We start from the raw sequence: 19,746 nt of genomic DNA, 5'->3' as shown, positions 1-19,746 counted from the left end.
ACAATTAGTTAATTGGTGCTGCTAATTACAGCATCCATTAAGCAATCCCAGGTGGCACGTTTACCCTTCACATACATATCATTGAGACATTCCAGCAAGAATTGTCACGCGCAACGGAGACAATAGCTTCTTTATGTACATATTAGGCACAGCCTGGTGCAGTTGCGTAAAGTGATTCAGAACATCCCTTGCCACGGGGTTTGATTATGTGCGGGATTATTCAGAACAATTTCTGACCTCAGTGGGAAGGAGTGGGGATGCTAGAAAAATGCCAAGTTATAGACATATCAGCAGATGTCTCTTTACTTGTGCTCTCTTTCCTTTTCAATGATTTTGTACGTTTGCATTGCAGGTTAATAAGATCTTGTAGCACTAACACCTTCAGGATATAGAGATAACTACTCTTCCCCTCCTGTGAGAAGCATTTGACTCCTTGTACCCTACATGGCAAGGGACGCGGGTGGTGCTGTGGGTAAAACCTCAGCGCCTAGGACTTGCCGATCGTATGGTCGGTGGAATCCCCGCGGCGGGGTGAGCTCCCGTCGTTCGGTCCCAGCTCCTGCCCACCTAGCAGTTCGAAAGCACCCCTAAGTGCAAGTAGATAAATAGGTACTGCTTTATAGCGGGAAGGTAAAGGGCATTCCATGTGCTGCTCTGGTGCCGGTTCGCCAGAGCAGCTTCGTCACGCTGGCCATGTGACCCGGAAGTGTCTGCGGACAGCGCTGGCTCCCGGCCTCTAGAGTGAGATGAGCGCACAACCCTAGAGTCTGTCAAGACTGGCCCGTACGGGCAGGGTACCTTTACCTTTACCTTACCCTACATGGCTATGACTCTGGACTAGCGATGCATGGACCTGCCCGTTATGGTTCTCTCAGTTTCTCATTTTTCCAATCATAAATTTAGTTATCCACATTTGTGCAGCAATTTCCTAATGAAAATTACTCAGCAGTTTAGTGAAAAATTCTACAAATAAACATATTTTTGTATGCAAATTTCCCCTAATGTACACATTCTTACAAAGCAAATTTCCTGAAAATCATGATTTTTTGCATGTTATTTTCACTAACATATGCACTTTTATGAGCACATTACTCTAGGCATTTGTGCACACATTATTAGGCAGGAGAACAGCATTGTAAAATCCAGAGACATGCAAACTTCTAAGGATGATGTGTTTCAGTTTGTGTATTGTTTCATAAAGTGTGGATTTGAATTTAAAGATTTGCCTTTAAATGCAAATTTATCAAAATTCCCTCCATTTCTACCCTGGACAAAGTTTCATGGATCCCTTCATATAAATGTTGGGACTAAGAAGACCTGGAGCATACTAGGAGCATTTCCAGGAGGACAGGGGGAAATCAAAACTTTATTTATTCCCAAGAAAATGTAAGAATATTTTAATGGTGAATGATAAAGCTGATTCTGACAGGGAGGGAACAGGCAACAACTGATTAAAGGGTTGGTTTCAGTAAGGGCTGATTTCTCAGTAAGATAGTTGGGAGAAGTAGCAACTTTCTTCCAACAACACCAAACTTCAAGACCTTTGCTGCCTTCCTGTTCCTGCTCTCTAGAATAGAATGGAGCTAACATCTGAGTAAGCCTATGTTCTTGCCTGTTGGACTAGACACTGGGGAATTTTAATTGGGAATATAGCACTCTATTAAGTGCCATGTGGTTTCACAGCTTTAATTTCACTTCCAACTAATTAGCAAATGCCTCAGCAATGCTAAAAGGCCACAGTGTGGAAAGAATCCTGGCCTGTACAACTTGTGATGCACCCAGCTTAACACAGCACACTAGCCAGGCATGGTGACCCACTAAGGTTTAAATAAATTTGTTTTTGCTCCCTGCCTAGAATTGCAGAAACAACATATAGCTTGGAGCTCTTTGATGGTAGATCACAAGTGGTGCAGAGCTATGGACAGAGGACCATACCTAGTGCTATTTTTCTAGAAGAGGTGCCATGAATGCCCCCTGACAATGTTGCCCACCTGAGAGGTTCTGGCTGAAAAAAAGCCTTGATCTATAACCATAGATAAGAAATCTGGCACCATATTGCGATTAGGATCATTCTACTCTATACAGGATGAGCTAGGAGTATGAGGTGCTAGGAGAGGGGTGCCACCTCTGGTGGGGCAAATGTTATGCTCCTTCTGGGGTAATGTGTCCACCTCTGGTTCCCACTCTGCACTGAGCTTTCCACCTAGAAACTGTCAGCATGTGACAGTGGCCAAACCCTGGGAAACAGCTTTGACTGGCTGGCTAAACCAAGTGAGGGTAGCTGATGGATCTCAAACCCTTGATGAGTTAGGGACTTCTTCTGAATGCGAAAAACAGGCTCTGGCAGATTGAGCTGGTGAGACCAAAAGTGGGTCCAATAGCCAAGAAGGTGGTTACTACACATGCTGTAAAAGGAAAAGAGAGGCAGATGGCGATTGTCAACCTGGGAAAGTAGCCCATCTAGGAGAAGGAAATGCTGATCCTAAATGTCAGCTGCCTTGCAGCTATACTAGTTCATGAGAAAGGCTTTAGGAGTGAACCCTGAGAAAAAATCCATGTCCGCTGCCTTGCAGGACATCTTCAGGAAAAGAAAGGGCTAAGGAATAAACTTTACACAAATCTGGAGTGGAGTCCCTAAGATGGTTTGATGGTGTCTTGTACACCTCCTTCTATCAACCCCTGCATGCAAACTGGTGTCAAACATGTTGCTCCACTTTCCTTTGGAGACCGAGTTTTGTCATCTGGACAAACCAGGACCTCCATACACACTGCTTGCACTCCAGAATGGTCACTTTGGTGCAGCTAACACAACAAAAACAATGTGAGAGGCAGCAGTTCTGAGTTACTGATCTCTGCATCCACAGCAGGCACTATAATTTTTCAGCAGTTTGACTTCACCCCCAAAGGTGCACTCCATTGTTTCTCAAGACAGATGAATGCCAACAACGGGCTAAAACAGTGTTTCCCAAGCTTGGGTCCCAAGCTGTTGTTGGACTACAACTCCCATCATTCCTGACGACTGGTCCTGCTAGCTAGGAATGATGGTAGTCCTACAACAGCTGGGGACCAAAGTTTTAGAAACACTGGGCTAAAGCATTAATATTGTATGTTCCCATTCCCGAATGAAAATATGTACACTGCACCATTGTAATATGTTAAAGAAACAATGGCTATGATGTAACTTTTGCATAATTTTAATAGTCTGTCACATGAGGCAGAATAAGTTGTTGTTGTTCTTATTATGTTATACCCCGTCCATCTGGCTGGATTTCCCCAGACACTCTGGGCGACTCCCAACAGAATAATAATAATAATGCGACAAAACATCAAACATTAAAAGCTTCCTTAAGCAGGGAAGTTCAATAAATAATTGCCCATGTGCATTGGGAAGCAGTCATTATTAGATAGTACCAACTTCATTGTGAAGCATGACTACTCATGGGGGATCAGTTTGTGGGGCAAAATGTAATGCTGGATTCTGGACCACTTTCTGGTGAACACAGTGGTTTTGAAGCAAACACATCTCTGCTCCAGGTCAAAGAAGCTGGAAGGCTTTGTAATATTAGGTCCGAACTACACATGATGATCACAAAGTGTAGCTCATCCCTGTAGTTGAATGTGCAAGCAGAAGACCAGCATGGGGGGGGGGGGGTTCTTAAGACTTTTCCACTAAAGGTCTCTTCTTTCCCTTCTCCAACAGCTTCTTTGTGCTCCATGAAGGAAATGGTATAGGTGCTAAACTGAATGTATAGTTTGGCCTACAATCCAATGGCATGGAAACAATTTTAGATGGAGTTTAATCTGAGTGCAAGGCTGAATCTCTATTGGAGTGTGACCAGCATAAGGTTGCAAACTAGTGTATAACATACTGTGATAGACTTTGCACTTGACTGTGTGGCATCAGCTGGAGTTTCATACCATATGCTTTTGACCTATAATGTTCTTCCCCTAAATGGCACCTTCCAGATGTTTGGAGCTATAAATCCTATCGTTCCTCTATCATCAGCCATGCTAGCTGGGGCTGATGAAACATTCTGAGGATTTCAGGTTGATGATGGCTACCTTATACCATATGTACGTGAATAAACTGGCAGAACATCCTAGTCTCTTTCACACATTATTTGTATGAAGAGGCAATGTGGGTAGGAAGGGGTTGTGAGGCTGCCCCTCTGCCTCTAATGACATGTAACTCCCCATGGCCCCACTCTTGCTTGTCTGAAGTGGGGAAGCCTATGAATGTAGATCACTGATCACAAAGGGCTTGAAGACCCATGGAAGTCTATAGATACAGGAGTCTCTGTGTGTAGCCTTCCGCACTTCAGACATCCATGCTGATGTGCGCACAGCAGGACAGGGCCAGGAGAAGCCACAAATCATGAGGAGAAGGCCAGAATAGTGGCTGTGCAGCCATATTTCATTGTTTTCACTATACTGTTGTTATTGCTATTATTACTAATTACCCATCCTTCACCAGGGTGGGTTACAACATTAAAACACAAATATTAACAACAGCTTAAAACAACTTACAGTATCTGAGATGTTGCTAAAGATTGGAGCCAGGACTCTATCATCGGAGAAGCCATGATGTGTTCTGATGAATATGTGTTCTGATATAAGCTTTAATATACAAACTACTAGGGTAATTATTTTAGAATGAACAAAGTGCAGAGAAGCTGTATCCCAGATGGCCATAATAACTGCACCCACTTCAATGGGTATTGTCTCTAAGGACTAGGACACTTTGTCCCAATGCAAGTGGCCTTTCTTTATTAGAGTTTTCAAAGTCTCTCCCTTATCGCTGCCCCTTTCTCTTTAGCTGCCTTCCCCACCCCTTTGAATTTCAGATCTACTTTCTCTTCGCTTTTAACAGATTTTTAATTATCCTGGTGCCACACTGAGATGAGACTGAGATGCCCACCCCGGCCGCTTTTGAGTCACATCTGCAAATCACATAGGTATAATCTCTATGGCAACTGACCCATGTTGAGAGGAGGAAAATAAGCCCAGAACTAAAGGTTAATTGCTGTTTCATTTATGCATTTTTGTGCAGTTCCAGCATTGTGAATTGAAGTTCTAATTAGAATCAAATTATCAGCAGATTGAACATCTTCTTTGTTATTAGGGTAGCAATAAAACTAGTCAGCCTGCTTTCGATAGCTGCTGAAAGAAAGATACCGACCCTTCCAACCTCTGCCATGGAATTTGTACTGTAAGCCCTGGCTGGGCTTTTTAATGTGAAAACAAAATCTTCCCATTTTTTTGCTGTCTGTACTTTCTCTTTACTATAGACACACAGCATGAAGACTTAATGATCAGTCTAGTCATTCAGATATATTTGTGCAGTGTTTCCCCCCCCTCTAAAAAAATGTTTAGGGGTACTCTTATTGAAATACTTCCCCTCAATGAGGCCAAACCTAGATTCACAAAATGTTTAGGGGTATGCGTATCCCAGTCCCACCCCAGAAATAAGCACTGTATTTGTGTACACACACACACACACACACACACACTCCCTCCCCAATCTCAACTCCCATACCTGGGTATTTCAATAACCCCCCTAAACTAAAAGCATGACTATCTATAGCTTCTGAGGAATCAAAATGGAGCACCAATCCAATGTGCCCAGATATTCACCTCTCCAGTGTATGTAGCTTATCAAAGAATTGTAGAGTTGGGAACATCTAGTCCAACCCCCTACAATCTTGACTAAAGCATCCATGACAGACAGGGATGCCAGCTTAAATAAAAGGTTGGGAGGAAGGCTATGTAAGTCCCACCTCGCATAATCAATCACATGATATGGTGCCCGCACAACATTTGAATGATGGGCAAATCAGGGACTTCAGAGTTTGCAGAAGTACAAAAACACTTAGGCGGGTGAGAAATTAAAGGAACTTCCATCCCACACGCACAGCCCAAAGACAACTGAGCATGCTTAGTTGGCATATAATATTGACTAAGAGCTGGAAGAGGAAAAATCCAAACAGAAAATGGGAAGTGGGGTGGGGGTATAGGCTAATGGCAATTATTACATCTTGTGTTTGTGAATTACATGTTAGTTTTGTGTTGTGAGAGGTACCTCCTTTTATCAGCTCTAGTACTAACCTCAGTTTCACTGAAGTGACCTAACCCTCAGAATCTGAGTTGGATGAAGAGTTCCAAAGTTTAACTCAGGAAATATATGCTACCAATGAAAATTGATGGGCTGAAAAATTAGATTTGCATTGCCATTAGTGCTGCTATGTTGACATTCTAAAGTCCAGTCCCTGGCCCTAGTAGTTTGGTAGCACGTTAATGTAGGGTGCTACGATGAAAATCTTTAGAAATGAAATTTGAAAAGCAGCCACTAGAACATAGCAGAACCACATCTAAGACCAAGTGAGTGGACATTTTACCTCAACATCCATAATCTGTGAATTTGTTTATTTAATAAAAATGAGTGTGGGGGAGCCGTGTTATGATCTGGGATGACAACACTGTTCCTTCTTCCCACAACCTGTAATATAGGAATCTGAGTCCATTTAGCCCGGTGCTGTTGATCTTGGATTAAGCATCTGTTGATATCTATTTATTTATTCGATTTGCACCTCACTTTTGACTGGAGTCCTTGATGCAGCTCTCAACATTCATAAGAAGCAATTTCACTCTACAAACTTTAAAGCAAATGACACACATCTCCTCTCACACGCAAAGAAAGTTTAGTTCATCGAAACATGAGCGATAGCAGTAGAAATTGTGACTCTGAGCTGATCCTGGAGCAGGTCTATGGAGGGTGTCTTCACAGCCTTTCTCCAGACTGTGCATTGTGCGTGGAAATACACTCTGAAACACTTTGAAGTGAAATTATTTCCAGAAAGGAACATTTAACATGGAGAAAGGTAGGTGATCAGCGCCTCATCCGCCACAACTATAGGGCATCCTTGAAGATAGAGAGGGAGACAGGTGAAGCCACAAGCAAGCTTCCAGGGTGAATAAAACATTAGGTGACTGTTCCTGCAGTTGTTTTATTTTAAATGCATGGCTTTTGATATATACATGTCTTTTATCAGTGTTGTGAGATGCTTTGAGGACACCAGTTGAAAAGCAAGAAATAATAATAGTTTGAAGACAAGGGAGAACTGCTGAACCCTGCTTGAAATATTATGCACAGTCTGATCCTATACAGTATATGTTTATTTGCATTGATTTACTGACTAAAAAGGGCTTCAAAGTAAAATGGTGTAGAACTGTAGTGTTAGAATCAAGTTCTGTTCCAATCTGGTACTGTATTCATTCACTTGGGCCCTATAATGTTTTTTTCAAAACCACATTCAGACATCTCTGTTAAGGAATTCCCACGGGGAAGATTTTGAAATCACATATCTAAGCAAACATGAATATGGTCAATAATCCTTACAAGAAATTATTCAGTTGGAAGAAATATTTCCACATGAGCAACTGTAATTAAATTTCTTCCAGTTCTTACCAAGCTCTAGGGAACTTTTTCCTTTCCCTGAGGGATTTCAGTGCAGATCTGATTTACAGCCAAACAAAATAAGAGATAATCTTCAAAAAGATATTTTAAACAAAAATACAATTTCTTGCCATTAAATGGCTTTTGTGAGGTGGTTTTCATAGGCAATATAGTTTATCTATTACAGGCATCCCCAGATGTTTTGGACTACAATTTCCATTATCCCTGACCACTGGTCCTGTTAGCTAGGCCTCATGGGAGTTGTAGGCCAAAACATCTAGAGGGTCGCAGGTTGGGGATGCCTGATCTATTAGAATCATCAAGGTGGTAGTGGCACACATGGTGGGGCAGAGTCACCATTCTGACACCCAACATTGATGAAACTTACTGGACCGAGCTGGGCTGGTGGTTGCACCAGAAAAATACCTTTTTATACTCTCAGGCCTTTTGAAATAATTGAATTTAATATCTTATCTCAACATTACACCCTCTGCATTCATTTGGCATGAAATGGAATTGGAGTGGCATTTTAGCACAAAAAGGAGGTAGGCCATGGCTACCACAGACAATATGAGACTCCATTATCAGCCTGACAAAATCCAAATTAATACGCAGTGAGGCTAAGATTAGTTCCAATGGCAGTGAGTGAATCACTGATAGAGAACTGAGTCCAAACATGTACATAACAGTAGATCAGTCAAGAAAATGAACCAAGAAGCCACAAACGTGCATCTGACCAGGGAATTAAACATGTAAATCCAAAGGCAAGATTGTTATAGTGAATATGCTCAAGGTTTTCATTTCATTGTCTGAACATTTCACCTAATAATTTTGTCTCCCCCTTGCAGAAACACTGGCAGTGAACTGAAATATTCCTATAACAATAATGAACTCAGAACTGATTTAAAATGCAAACAATAATTTTATTAGCGTAATAATGATGAACACAAGGAAACCCCTGCTGGATCAGGCCAAAGGCCCATTAAGTCCAGCATCCTGTTCTCACAGTGGCTAACCCAATACCTATGAGAGGACTGCAAGCAGGTCCTGAGTATTGCTATTCAGAAGCATACTGACTTTTGACGGTGGAGTGGAACATCGCCATCATAGCTTTCTGCTCCAGAGCACGATGTTGAATTAGATGGGCCATTGGCTTGACCCAGCCAGCTCTTCTTAAATTCTTATAAGATAGATTTGAATGCAGCCCTAGGATGTGTTGTAGTATGATACTTCAAGATCATTTTGAAGATGTGATACAAACACACAGGACTGTGTTACAATGAAGCTGTGCCCTCTTGCAGGGAAATGGGGTTGTGAGAGATATTTCCCAAACCAAATGATGTTGCTAATCCTGTCATTTGTATTCCTGTATGGTTTGAATATGGATGTGTGCCCTTTCAGTCTAACCTTGCCAAAACCACAAGAACTGAGCTCTCTGCAGCTGGAAATGTCTCTCATCAACTGTTTCAGTAAACACAGAATTAACTTTATGGTCTGAAAATGCCAAGAACTGCACATTTAGAGGAAAGGTAATGAAAATCACACTAATGCTTCCATTGGCACATTGTATATTTAGCAACTTCTGTCAAACTTCATCTGTCTTTTGTCACGTTTGGCAAATAATTTCCCATGTATTTATGAATCTGATGTCGTTATCAACATGGAATAATTGGAAGCAAGCTAATGATTTATCACCAAAAGCATGTTTTTGATGGTAAATTTTCCTATGGTATGTGTGACTTATTAGCCCATTTTAGGTTGTGTGGAATACTTCCAGTTCTACTGTACTCTGAACACAATGTAATTCTCATCTTTGATATCTATGGTCTGTTGAAGTTGTAAGCTTTAATGTACATAAAATGCTGTGCTTGAATTCATTGTATTTAAAATGCTGTAAACGGATGTTTACCTTAGGCAAGAGGTTCCACTACAGCAAAAATATCAGAGAAGGCTGGCATTTTTTCCATTTCAATGAGCTAAGCTACCTGATAAGTCATCACTGGAAACATCACTGCATAGCTCTCACAGCAGGAAGCTGAAACTTGAGAAGTGTGTGTGTTTTGTTGGACATGGCAGCAGCAAGCAAAGGTCTACTAAGAAGCAAGCCTTCTGTACAGTCGTACCTTGGAAGTCAAACGGAATCCGTTCTGGAAGTCCATTCGACTTCCAAACGTTTGGAAACCAAGGTGCGGCTTCCGATTGGCTGCAGGAAGCTCCTGCAGCCAATCGGAAGCTGCGGAACCCACGTTGGACGTTCGGGTTCCAAAGAACGTTCACAAACCGGAACACTCACTTCTGAGTTTGCGGCATTCAGGGGCCAAAACGTTTGACTTGCAAGGCATTCGACTTCTGAGGTATGACCGTACTTCACTTGTTGCAAGAGTAAACATGACATTCCAAACTTGGATTGGGGATTCAGAAGTAACTGCTTACATGAGTTGGGACATAGTTGAAACATTGTATGGAACATCTAAGAAAGCTGTTTCACTGGCAGATGGATCTAAGATTTGCATTCCACCACAAGGAGATGTTTCATTTCTGTTTTTTGGCCCCCTTCATCTCCTGCCTCTGAGTCTGGAGGCTTTTGCTGCTTACTAAACCCTGTTGCTTCTTCAGCTGCTGAGACCTCCTCCTCCCAGTCCGCTTCCTCATCTCCCTCTGACCACGCATCGTGGTCCTACCACTAGTCCCTGACTCAGAGTCTTCTTCCCTTGAGCGTTCTCAAGCTGGTGCCTCCCACCATTCCTCTTCATCCAGCCATTCCATGACATCTGGACATGCCTGTTACTGGTGTTTGGCCCCCAGAAGGCTGCCTACGAGGAAATATGGCCCTTGGGCTAAAAAAAGTTTTCTCAGCCTTGTTTTAAAGTAAAAGCTGGGCTTAACAGAGATGAACTTGATATTAATTCTCTCCTAGAATGGCAGAACTAAACTAACTAATCCTTGATACCTCCCTAAGAGCTGATTCTATGACGCATATCTACTTCATAGCAGAGCAAACATTCGATCATTTGGACAGCAGAGGAAGATTTGTAGATTACTTTACTGAGATATTTAAGAAAAGTAGCCTAAAACACTGCTGCTTTAGATAATAATCTATGCTAGCAATTCTCTGAAAGCTGGAGGCTGATTGCATTGTGGAATAAAGGCAGAATATGAAGGAAAACATGCAACAACCACTGATTTGTCTTTTGAGCTGCAGAGAAAACAGACAAATTAATCTGCCATGGTGGCTTTCCCTTTCCTTTCCCTTTTAAAGACTCTGGAGAAGTGAAGTTGGCTCTATTGCACAAGCTGCATACCAAAATGAATCAGTGATTCCTTTTCCTTTTATTAAATAGCCGAGAATTTATCCTTCTGTGTGAACACTTCACTAACATAAACCATCAGCTCAAAGATTATATGACCAGAATGTCTAAAATGAGTTCCTTTCATCTTTTATAATAATGTTTAAACTCCCCATCATGGCTCTTAGCAAATATGGGGAAAGTGTTTATATATCTTTCCTAGGAGATTTCACATTTTTGGGTGTGAGGCTTTGGAAATCTATGGATTAGAGCTAGAATGTGACTTGACCCTTTCCTGCTATGTTAAATACACAGCAAGAAAATAGTCACAAATTTGATTCCAACCCCCACCTCTGCTTTGCCAATGGCTTTCCATTGTCCATTCCTTTGGAGCAGAAAGCACAGATAAATCGTTAGAAGTTATGTAAATAGAGAACTTGCTGCTTTTTATCTCAATTTTTTTCACAGCTTTTTAAAATTGTTTCTTAGATTTCTTACCTGCCCTTCATCATGAGGTCCAAGGGCAGGTTACAACAATTTAAAAATACCCTAGGCATCAAAGTACACAATCAGGAAAATCAACAGCAAACAAGGTTCCTTCTGCACTATCACACTACTTTAAACAATCATGGCCTCCTCCAAAGAAACCTGAAAATTGGAGTTTGTTAAGGGTGCTGAGAGATGCTAGGAGGTCTCTATTTCCCTTGCAGAGCAACAGTTCTCAGAGTGGCTTAATGGTCAATTCCTCTTCCCAGGAAACTCTGAAAATTTAGCTCTGTGAAGGGAAGGGTCTCCTAACAACTTGCAGCAACCTTAATAAACCATGGTTCCCAGGATTCTTCGGGGGGAAGCCATGGCAGTTCATGATACTGCTTTAAATGCATAGTGCAGATGGGGCCCAAGACTGCTCTCAGATAGTGTTTTCTTCCATGTGGGTTTCTTTTTCTATGAGATAAATAGTTTTAGTCTACAGAGCTTAGCTCTCCATGACCCATTTCCACACATTATTGTACTCTGTTCTCCTTTATGGCTATGTCTCTTAATCAAAAATCAAATGAGCATAATGTGCTCTGTGTGTGTGTGTGTGTGTGTGTGAGAGAGAGAGAGAGAGAGAATCAGAGCATTCATGACTTGAATACTTCTTCCCTAGAAACATTCCAAGGGGAGCACAGCTTGAGTCTGCTGCAAGCAGGATGTCTCTGTCAGCAGCCCCTCTGAGTGGATCATGTCATGAATAATGCAGAAGAGGAGAGCTCTCTGCTTTCCCCTAGTACCTCCACAACAGGTCACAAGTGACTAAGCTCTGAGGAGGCTGCGTCCTCCTCAGTATAATTAGTCTTCCTCTAACACTACTGAATTAGCACTTCTGTTTTATTGTACCTTGGGGCTAAAATGGTTATTAGGTTATAGAACAAGCAAATTATTGCTAAATGCCTCAGGCAAATTACTCAGTACCTTCTGACTACCACTTTATTAACCACTTTGTACATCACCAGGAGAGCTCAGGCTACCGAAAATCAGTGCAGAAAGCAAAGACCATGTGCTAGAGTAAATGATATAGCTTGCTCTGTCACATATTGCTTGACGACTCTGATGATCTACTTCAGTTCTGGAATCTTTGTTTAGGAAACCTGGGCATGTTTTTGGAATTTAAGAGGTCAACCAAGAGTTACCCTAAGTTTCTAAAAGGTTGGAAGATGTCAAGCTGTTTAAGCAGTGCAATGTGCAAAATACAGCACAATTTCCAGCATTCACAATGGCAATAAGGATGATTTTATAATGTGCCACTGCAATGGCTGGTGCATGCGCTATACACTTCACATTGTTTCTGAAGTCTCCCTGTGATAAGTGTTCTCTGCTCCAACTGTAATGTTGCTGCTTATTACTATGCTGATCATTGGCATTAAACTGAGTCTTTCTTTGCTGTCCATCCCTCCAGTGTCCATTAGGAATATTTGAAAGTGGAATGGAGGATTCCAAAATAATAATGATTCACTTTGTAAGTCATTCTACATAAAATCATAGAATTGTAGAATTGGAAGGGATCCAGAGGGTGGATCTGTTGGTTAAAGCAGAGTTCCGTGCCCAGCGGAAGGATGAGGAGTACGTGCTGCATACTCTTGGTTGCTTTATTTACAGTTCAAAGCAGTTATATTACAGAAAGACATCTTGCCTCTGCCGGAGCAGAAAAGCATCCTCTCTCCTCGACAGCTTGGAGAGAAACAAAACACACAGTGAAAAAAAACAGGAAACCAGTGTACGTCACATCCAGTCTCCCTTTCCCGTGAGAAACTCCAACAGTACAGTACAGACTGTGGAATGTAAACACCTGTCTCGTGACAAGCCCTTTCGCTGCACAGTGAAGGAAAACAGAAATCAACATCCTCCCCCTTTCTGTGAACATCACTGGGCAGCGTGTTCGTACAATATCAGTACAAACCCAACTTCTGCACATAGGTACAGTGTTGATCCCTTGATACAATCTTGGATAATACATCAGCAGGAATTTTATTACCTGGCATATAGGACACCGTTACGAGTCCCTTCTGAATACATTCCCTAGCATGCTGCAATTTTAATTGCAAGTGCTTCGTGCTTTGCTTACAACCTTCAGACTTCAGCAAAGCCAAACATGCTTTGTTGTCCTGGTAAACCTGGATTGGACATTTGACAGGAATTTTCATATCTTTGCACAATTGTATCAACCATTCACAATCCTTAAGTGAATAAGACAGTGCATTCAGTTCAGCTTCACAAGTACTTAAGCTAACTGTTGTTTGCTTCTTGCATGACCAATCAAACAGACCCTGATTGTACATGTAGCAAACTCCAGACGTACTTTTCCTGTCTTCAGTGTCACTTCCAAAACTTGCATCTGCAAATATCTCAAGACCACCAGACTTCTGATTGTTAAATCTCAGTCTGTAATGCATAGTGCCTTTCAAATACCGCGCTATGCGTTTCAGAGCTTTCCAATCCTTGACACTAGGATTGTTGACTTGTCTGCTTAGCAAATTACAGCTAACAGCAATGTCTGGTCTTGAACATCTGGCAATGAAGTTTAGCTTGCCTAGCACACTTCTGTACAGTGTAGAGTCAGAAAATGCTTCTCCAGTGTCATCTACCTGATAACCTGTTGTCATCGGTGTGTCTACAGGGTTAGCATCCATCAGGTTTAGTTTGCTTAACACATCAGCAATTTTCCGTGACTGGTGTACTAGAATGTTACCATCTTGATCTCTTTCTATTTCCAGAGATAGGTAGTTGTTTACCTCACCAAGATCTTTCATGTCAAAGTGCTCTTTCAGTTGAGCTAGGGCGTTATTGTACATTGCGACATCTTTCCAAAAGAATAATAAATCATCAACATAAAACAAACAGTACAGTTTCTTTTGCCCCTCCTCTTTGACAAATACACATGGATCAGCTTTCCCTTGCTGAAAACCTAGAGAAAACAATACTTCAGTGAGTTTTGTGTGCCAACACCGTGCACTTTGTTTGAGACCATAAAGGGATTTCTTCAGAGCACAAACAAATCCCTGTTTTACCTGTACGCCATCAGGTGGAAGCATATAAAGTGATTCATCCAGAGATCCGTACAGAAAAGCTGTATTAATATCATGGTGACTAATGTGTAGATTTTCCTCTGCAGCTAGCTTGAGCATAAGCCTAATGCTTTCATACCTCACTGTGGGTGAGTAGGTCTCGTGATAGTCTTCACCTGGTACTTGTGCAAAACCTCTGGCTACCAATCTGGCTTTGTGTCTGACTATCTTGCCATTTTGATCAGTCTTCGCTTTGAAGACCCATTTGCTTCCAAGCAGTTTCATTCCTGGAACTACTGGAACTAGCTCCCATGTTTTGTTCCTTTCCAAGGAATCAAGCTCAGCCTTCATGGCATTTAACCATGGTTCAGCTTCCTTTGAATCCAAACCCTGGATTTCTTGGAAACTTGAAGGTTCAAATACCTTCTTGGAGCTTTTAACAGCTGTTACTGCTATCGTAGCAAATTCATCAGCAAATCTCTTTGGAGGTTTGCCTTTTGTGGCTCTCTGTGACCTACGAATTAGCCTTAAGTCTTCAACACTCTCCTCTTCCTTCTTAGGAGAAAAGCGACCTATTGTGAACAATGGTTCTTCCAATTCTTGATCAGAGCTTTCAGAGGGTCGCATAGAGGCTTTCGCACTCTTGAAATCCTCTGAATCACCCGATTCAGTTTCAGATTCAGACTCAGAACCTTCATCAGTGGGTGTGGGTTGTTGTGGTTGCTTCTGACTATCCTCAGTCTCATCACTGTCATCAGGATAACATTGGAAAATTCCCACATTCTCCCCCCACTTTGCATTGTATTCAACACTTCTCGTGAGCTTAATTGTCTTAGAGTCAGTCATCATTATTCTGTAAGACCCTTTCTGATAACCTAGAAAGATACCATGCAATCCACGCTTGTCTAACTTTGAATTTTGTGGTGAATGAACCCACATGTCAGAACCAAAAATTTTCATGTGTTTGATGTATGGCTTCTTGCCAAACATCTTCTCATAGGGGGTACAACCAATCGCTGAAGATAACCTGCGATTGTAACTGTAAACAAAACACGAGAGAGATTCGGCCCAATAACTCTCTGGAAGATTGGCATCATGCAGCAAGGTTTTTAACCCTTGAAGCAATGTCTGATTTGCCCGTTCCGCAAGTCCATTCTGCCATGGCGAGCGAGGACTAGACAAATCGTGTTGAATTCCTTTCTCAGTCAGAAAAGCTTCAAACTGCTGAGAAGTGAATTCTCCCCCGCGATCACTGAAAAGAGTCTTTATCTTCTTACCATGCACATTTTCCAACCAAGCACAGAATTCCTTGAACCTAGGAAAAGCCTCTGATTTCTGCTTGAGATTGTACACAAAAATATATCTAGAAAATGCGTCAATGAGAACCATGAAGTACCTATTTCCACCCAAAGAGGGCGCTAGTGGTCCAACCAAATCAGCATGAATAATCTGGTATGGTTCCGTAGCTTGCCTACTAGACACCTTACCTTTCGCAGCCATTTTCACCTTGTTTGCTGCGCATGCTTTGCACTTCATGTGGTACCTGCAGGGTCTAATAGTCATACCTTCAACCAAGGCAGGCATTTTAGATACTGCCTCAAAATGCAAATGACCAAATTTTCGATGAAAATCATGAATACATCCTGCATGCAAACTTTTGTTAGAACCTGCAATGCAACAAGTGTCATCCTGCACAACATCATCATAATACAAAACAAACAAACGATCAACATATTCAGCATGCAATTCATAGTCATTTTTCTTTGTGATGATGCACTTCTTGTTCTTGAAGGAAACGTCAATGTTCCGCTCATTCAGTTGTCCAACGCTGAGCAGATTATGTTTGGCGTCTGGCACGTAAAGGACATTCTGTATCGATAAGTCCAAACTGTGAAGAACAACAGTTCCGTAGCCTTTACTGGGAATAGTGTGGTCATCCGCCTGGTGAATCGCACCTTCCTGCGGTGTAAAAGACACAAAAAGTCTCTTATCGTTGCACATGTGGTGGGTCGCCGCCGAATCAACAACGAAGAAAGATCTAGACGTCTTCTGGACCTCTGCAACCTTTGGAGTGAAGCGTGAAACCATAGCCTTGTGCTGCGTTGTCCTAGACACCGGACCTTTGCCTTTGCCTCGGCCTTTTCCACGCGATGAGCTTTCGCTGCGCTGCTCTGTCTTGGCCCTGGGATATCTGCATTCCCTCTTCATATGGCCTAGACGTCCACACGAGTAGCATTTCACTGCCTTCAAAGCTTTGGCGCCATCTGGTGGTTCCACTGCACTATGGGATGACGTCTGTGAAGACTCCCCCTTGCCCATGCAGCTAGCACCCCGGCGATCTGCTTCATTTAACACCACGGCAGTAACAAAGTCCACTGTTAGCTGAGCTGTTGGCTGCACAGCAATCTGGGTTGCAACAGACTCCCAACCTGAACCCAAAGATTGTAGTATCATGAAAGAATACACAGCCTCTGGAAAGTTGAGTCCTCTCTGTTGCAGCTCATGTCTCAGATTTTGCATCTCCATCAGATGTAAACGCACATCTCCACCTTCAGCAAGAGCCATATTATGCAGCTTGTTAAAGTAAAACATAGTAGATCCAGCTTCTGTCCTTAAGTGAGCCTCTCTCAAAGAATCCCAAATTTCTCTGGCTGAGGTCTTATCACGCAATAGACAGAGCTCTTCTGGGGATACTATCAATGTAAGTGTTCCCCGTGCTTTGGAATCCTTAACTTTCCATGCATCTGTAACTGGAGCTGGGGGGGTTTCTGTAATGACCTCAAACAAACCCTCTTTCCGCAGAATTGCCTCTGCATACAAAACCCAGTCGGCATAATTTTTCTTGTTGAGCTTAGGAATCCCACAAGCATCCTGAAGGGCCATCATGACTCTGGCATTAGCCTTCAGCGTCATATATGCTGCTTTAAATCTTGCTGCGTCACTGCTGCACCTGCTTTATTCCAAAAGCGCACTTAAAAGTTACTTTCGATTTCCCCAGCATAGTAACTTGAGCCTGGGAGCCATTTTCCTATTCCCGGCAAAACGGCTTTAAAAGTTCAAAGTCCAGCCATAAAGCCATTAACTAGAAGCTGGCAGGCTGCCCGGAGCAGTAGCAACGTACCTCATCAATCATGTTTATGCGCAGAGCAGATTCCAATCCGATCTGTCCCTCTGCATTCCGATCCTTTGCCGGCACTCCGATTCGACTTCTGGGCCCATAACCACGTGTTGGTTAAAGCAGAGTTCCGTGCCCAGCGGAAGGATGAGGAGTACGTGCTGCATACTCTTGGTTGCTTTATTTACAGTTCAAAGCAGTTATATTACAGAAAGACATCTTGCCTCTGCCGGAGCAGAAAAGCATCCTCTCTCCTCGACAGCTTGGAGAGAAACAAAACACACAGTGAAAAAAAACAGGAAACCAGTGTACGTCACATCCAGTCTCCCTTTCCCGTGAGAAACTCCAACAGTACAGTACAGACTGTGGAATGTAAACACCTGTCTCGTGACAAGCCCTTTCGCTGCACAGTGAAGGAAAACAGAAATCAACAGGATCATCTCCAGCTCCCTGCAATATTTAATCATAACCAATGTTAGAGCTTCAATCACAATTTGGGTAATGTTTTGATGAGTGAAATGGGCTATTTAGTTCTGAGATTAAATGAGGGAGTGAGTTTGCAGTGATCAGGAAGTCTTTCTGTGACAGAAGGTACCTAAATATATCAAATACTTGAAAGTCTCACTCTTTATCAGGCTGATTTAATTCAGACAACCAACGAAATTACAAAAGGCCTGACCTTCTAATTTTAGAAGCATCCATAGATGCACTGATAGAACTGGTAACAAGGCAAGATGATGGTGATTTTTATTTATTAGTTGCTTTATTCACAAAAGTGACCCAAAGTGGTGTACAACACAGTATAAGTACAGTGGTACCTTGGTTTCCGAGCGTCTCCGTTAATGAACATTTCAGTTTTCAAATGCCGTAAACCTAGAAGTAAATTCTTCGGTTTTCAAACATGCATTGGAAGTCGAACATGCCATACGGCTTCCGTATTGAGGCTTCCATATTGAGTTTTCAGGTTTCAAACGTTTCAGAACTCAGACGGTGTTCCGGAACAGTTTACATTCAAAAACCATATGCAAACAAATCACAACAAACCAACCAATAAAAAGTTAAAAGACAGAGCCTGCCCCACTAAATGAGGCTATAAACCCAAACCAGAAGAGAGCTTTTGAAGGACTAGGACTCTTCTTGTATTCACTGAGACAGTCAGTGCATCTGGTACACCAAGGGAGTGGTGATATTACCACAGAAAGATCAGAGGAGGCTTTGTGCAGACCACAGGAGATCCTTGGCACCACATCAGTCCTCCTCTAATCTTCTGTGGCCTCCAATTCATGCTTGGAATGAATTGTATAATCCATTTTGGATGCTATAATTCCCTCCAAAAATTTTGCAGGTGGAAATGGATTCATTCCATTGTCAACATAATGTTCTGGAGTTCCTGGAAAGTATCCAACGTATGCGTCCAGACAGCAAAAGCTTCTCAAATTTTGTGATGGGACTTCTTCCTGTTTCTCACCCTAAACCACTGCGCCCTCCACAGATCTGCTCCAAAGTGTTGGGGGGAATCCTTAGAACAAAATTGGTGGATGTACAGAGGGAGGAGGGGAGGAAAATTCCATTGTGCAAGCAGAAACCCTTGCATTGACAGGACACATTAGTTAGTGCTACTTTGGATGCAGGCATCTGTCTTCTTGGTCAGCTGTCTTACTTTGTTGTTTTTATAAATGAAATTTGTAATTTTAAATGTAAGCTGCCCTGAGTGGCTTTTGCACCGTAAGTGTGGGATAGAAACATTTAAATGAGTAAGTACATAAATGAAACCCTGAGTATCAACAGTACCAAAGCTGCTTTCTTCAATCTGTAGAAATAAACAGAATGGTGCTATTTTTCTCCCATGCCATAACAAGTCTTACACAGCAGTTTCTCTTGCTTTTAAATCATTACAGTGTTGATCCCCAGGACCTTCTATTTATTAACATAGCTTTTGAGGTTAAAGGCATGGCTATATTCATTTGCGTTTATAATGACCATCTTCCCGTTTAGGAGCAATGGACGCTTGTCGTTTGGTCTCCCACCTAACATCTTAAATAAATAATTGCTGTTTAGATGGGTCCCTTTGGAAGCCCAAAGCGCACTGATCAGCCAAAAGTTCTGTATTCAATTAGCAGATCCACCATTGGGAGGAGAGTGAGCACAAATGGCAACTGATGACTAGGCTGTTTATGGCTTGCTGTGGCTCTCCAGTGGAGTCCTGGTTTCATGCTACAGGACATTTGGAAGGATACCGGCCTTGTCATTATAGGTCAGCTTGTGATTAAAAAATGGAGATGATATTAAGAAAAAATAATAATTGGATGCAGCGTGGGTGACATTAAGCAGTGTAATTCCCCCTAT

Source organism: Podarcis tiliguerta (genome assembly GCF_965153285.1).
Source record: "Podarcis tiliguerta genome assembly, chromosome: 1".
NCBI classification, from domain to species: Eukaryota; Metazoa; Chordata; class Lepidosauria; order Squamata; family Lacertidae; genus Podarcis; species Podarcis tiliguerta.
The sequence above is the reverse complement of the archived record's forward strand: the minus strand, read 5'-3'. Positions refer to the sequence as shown.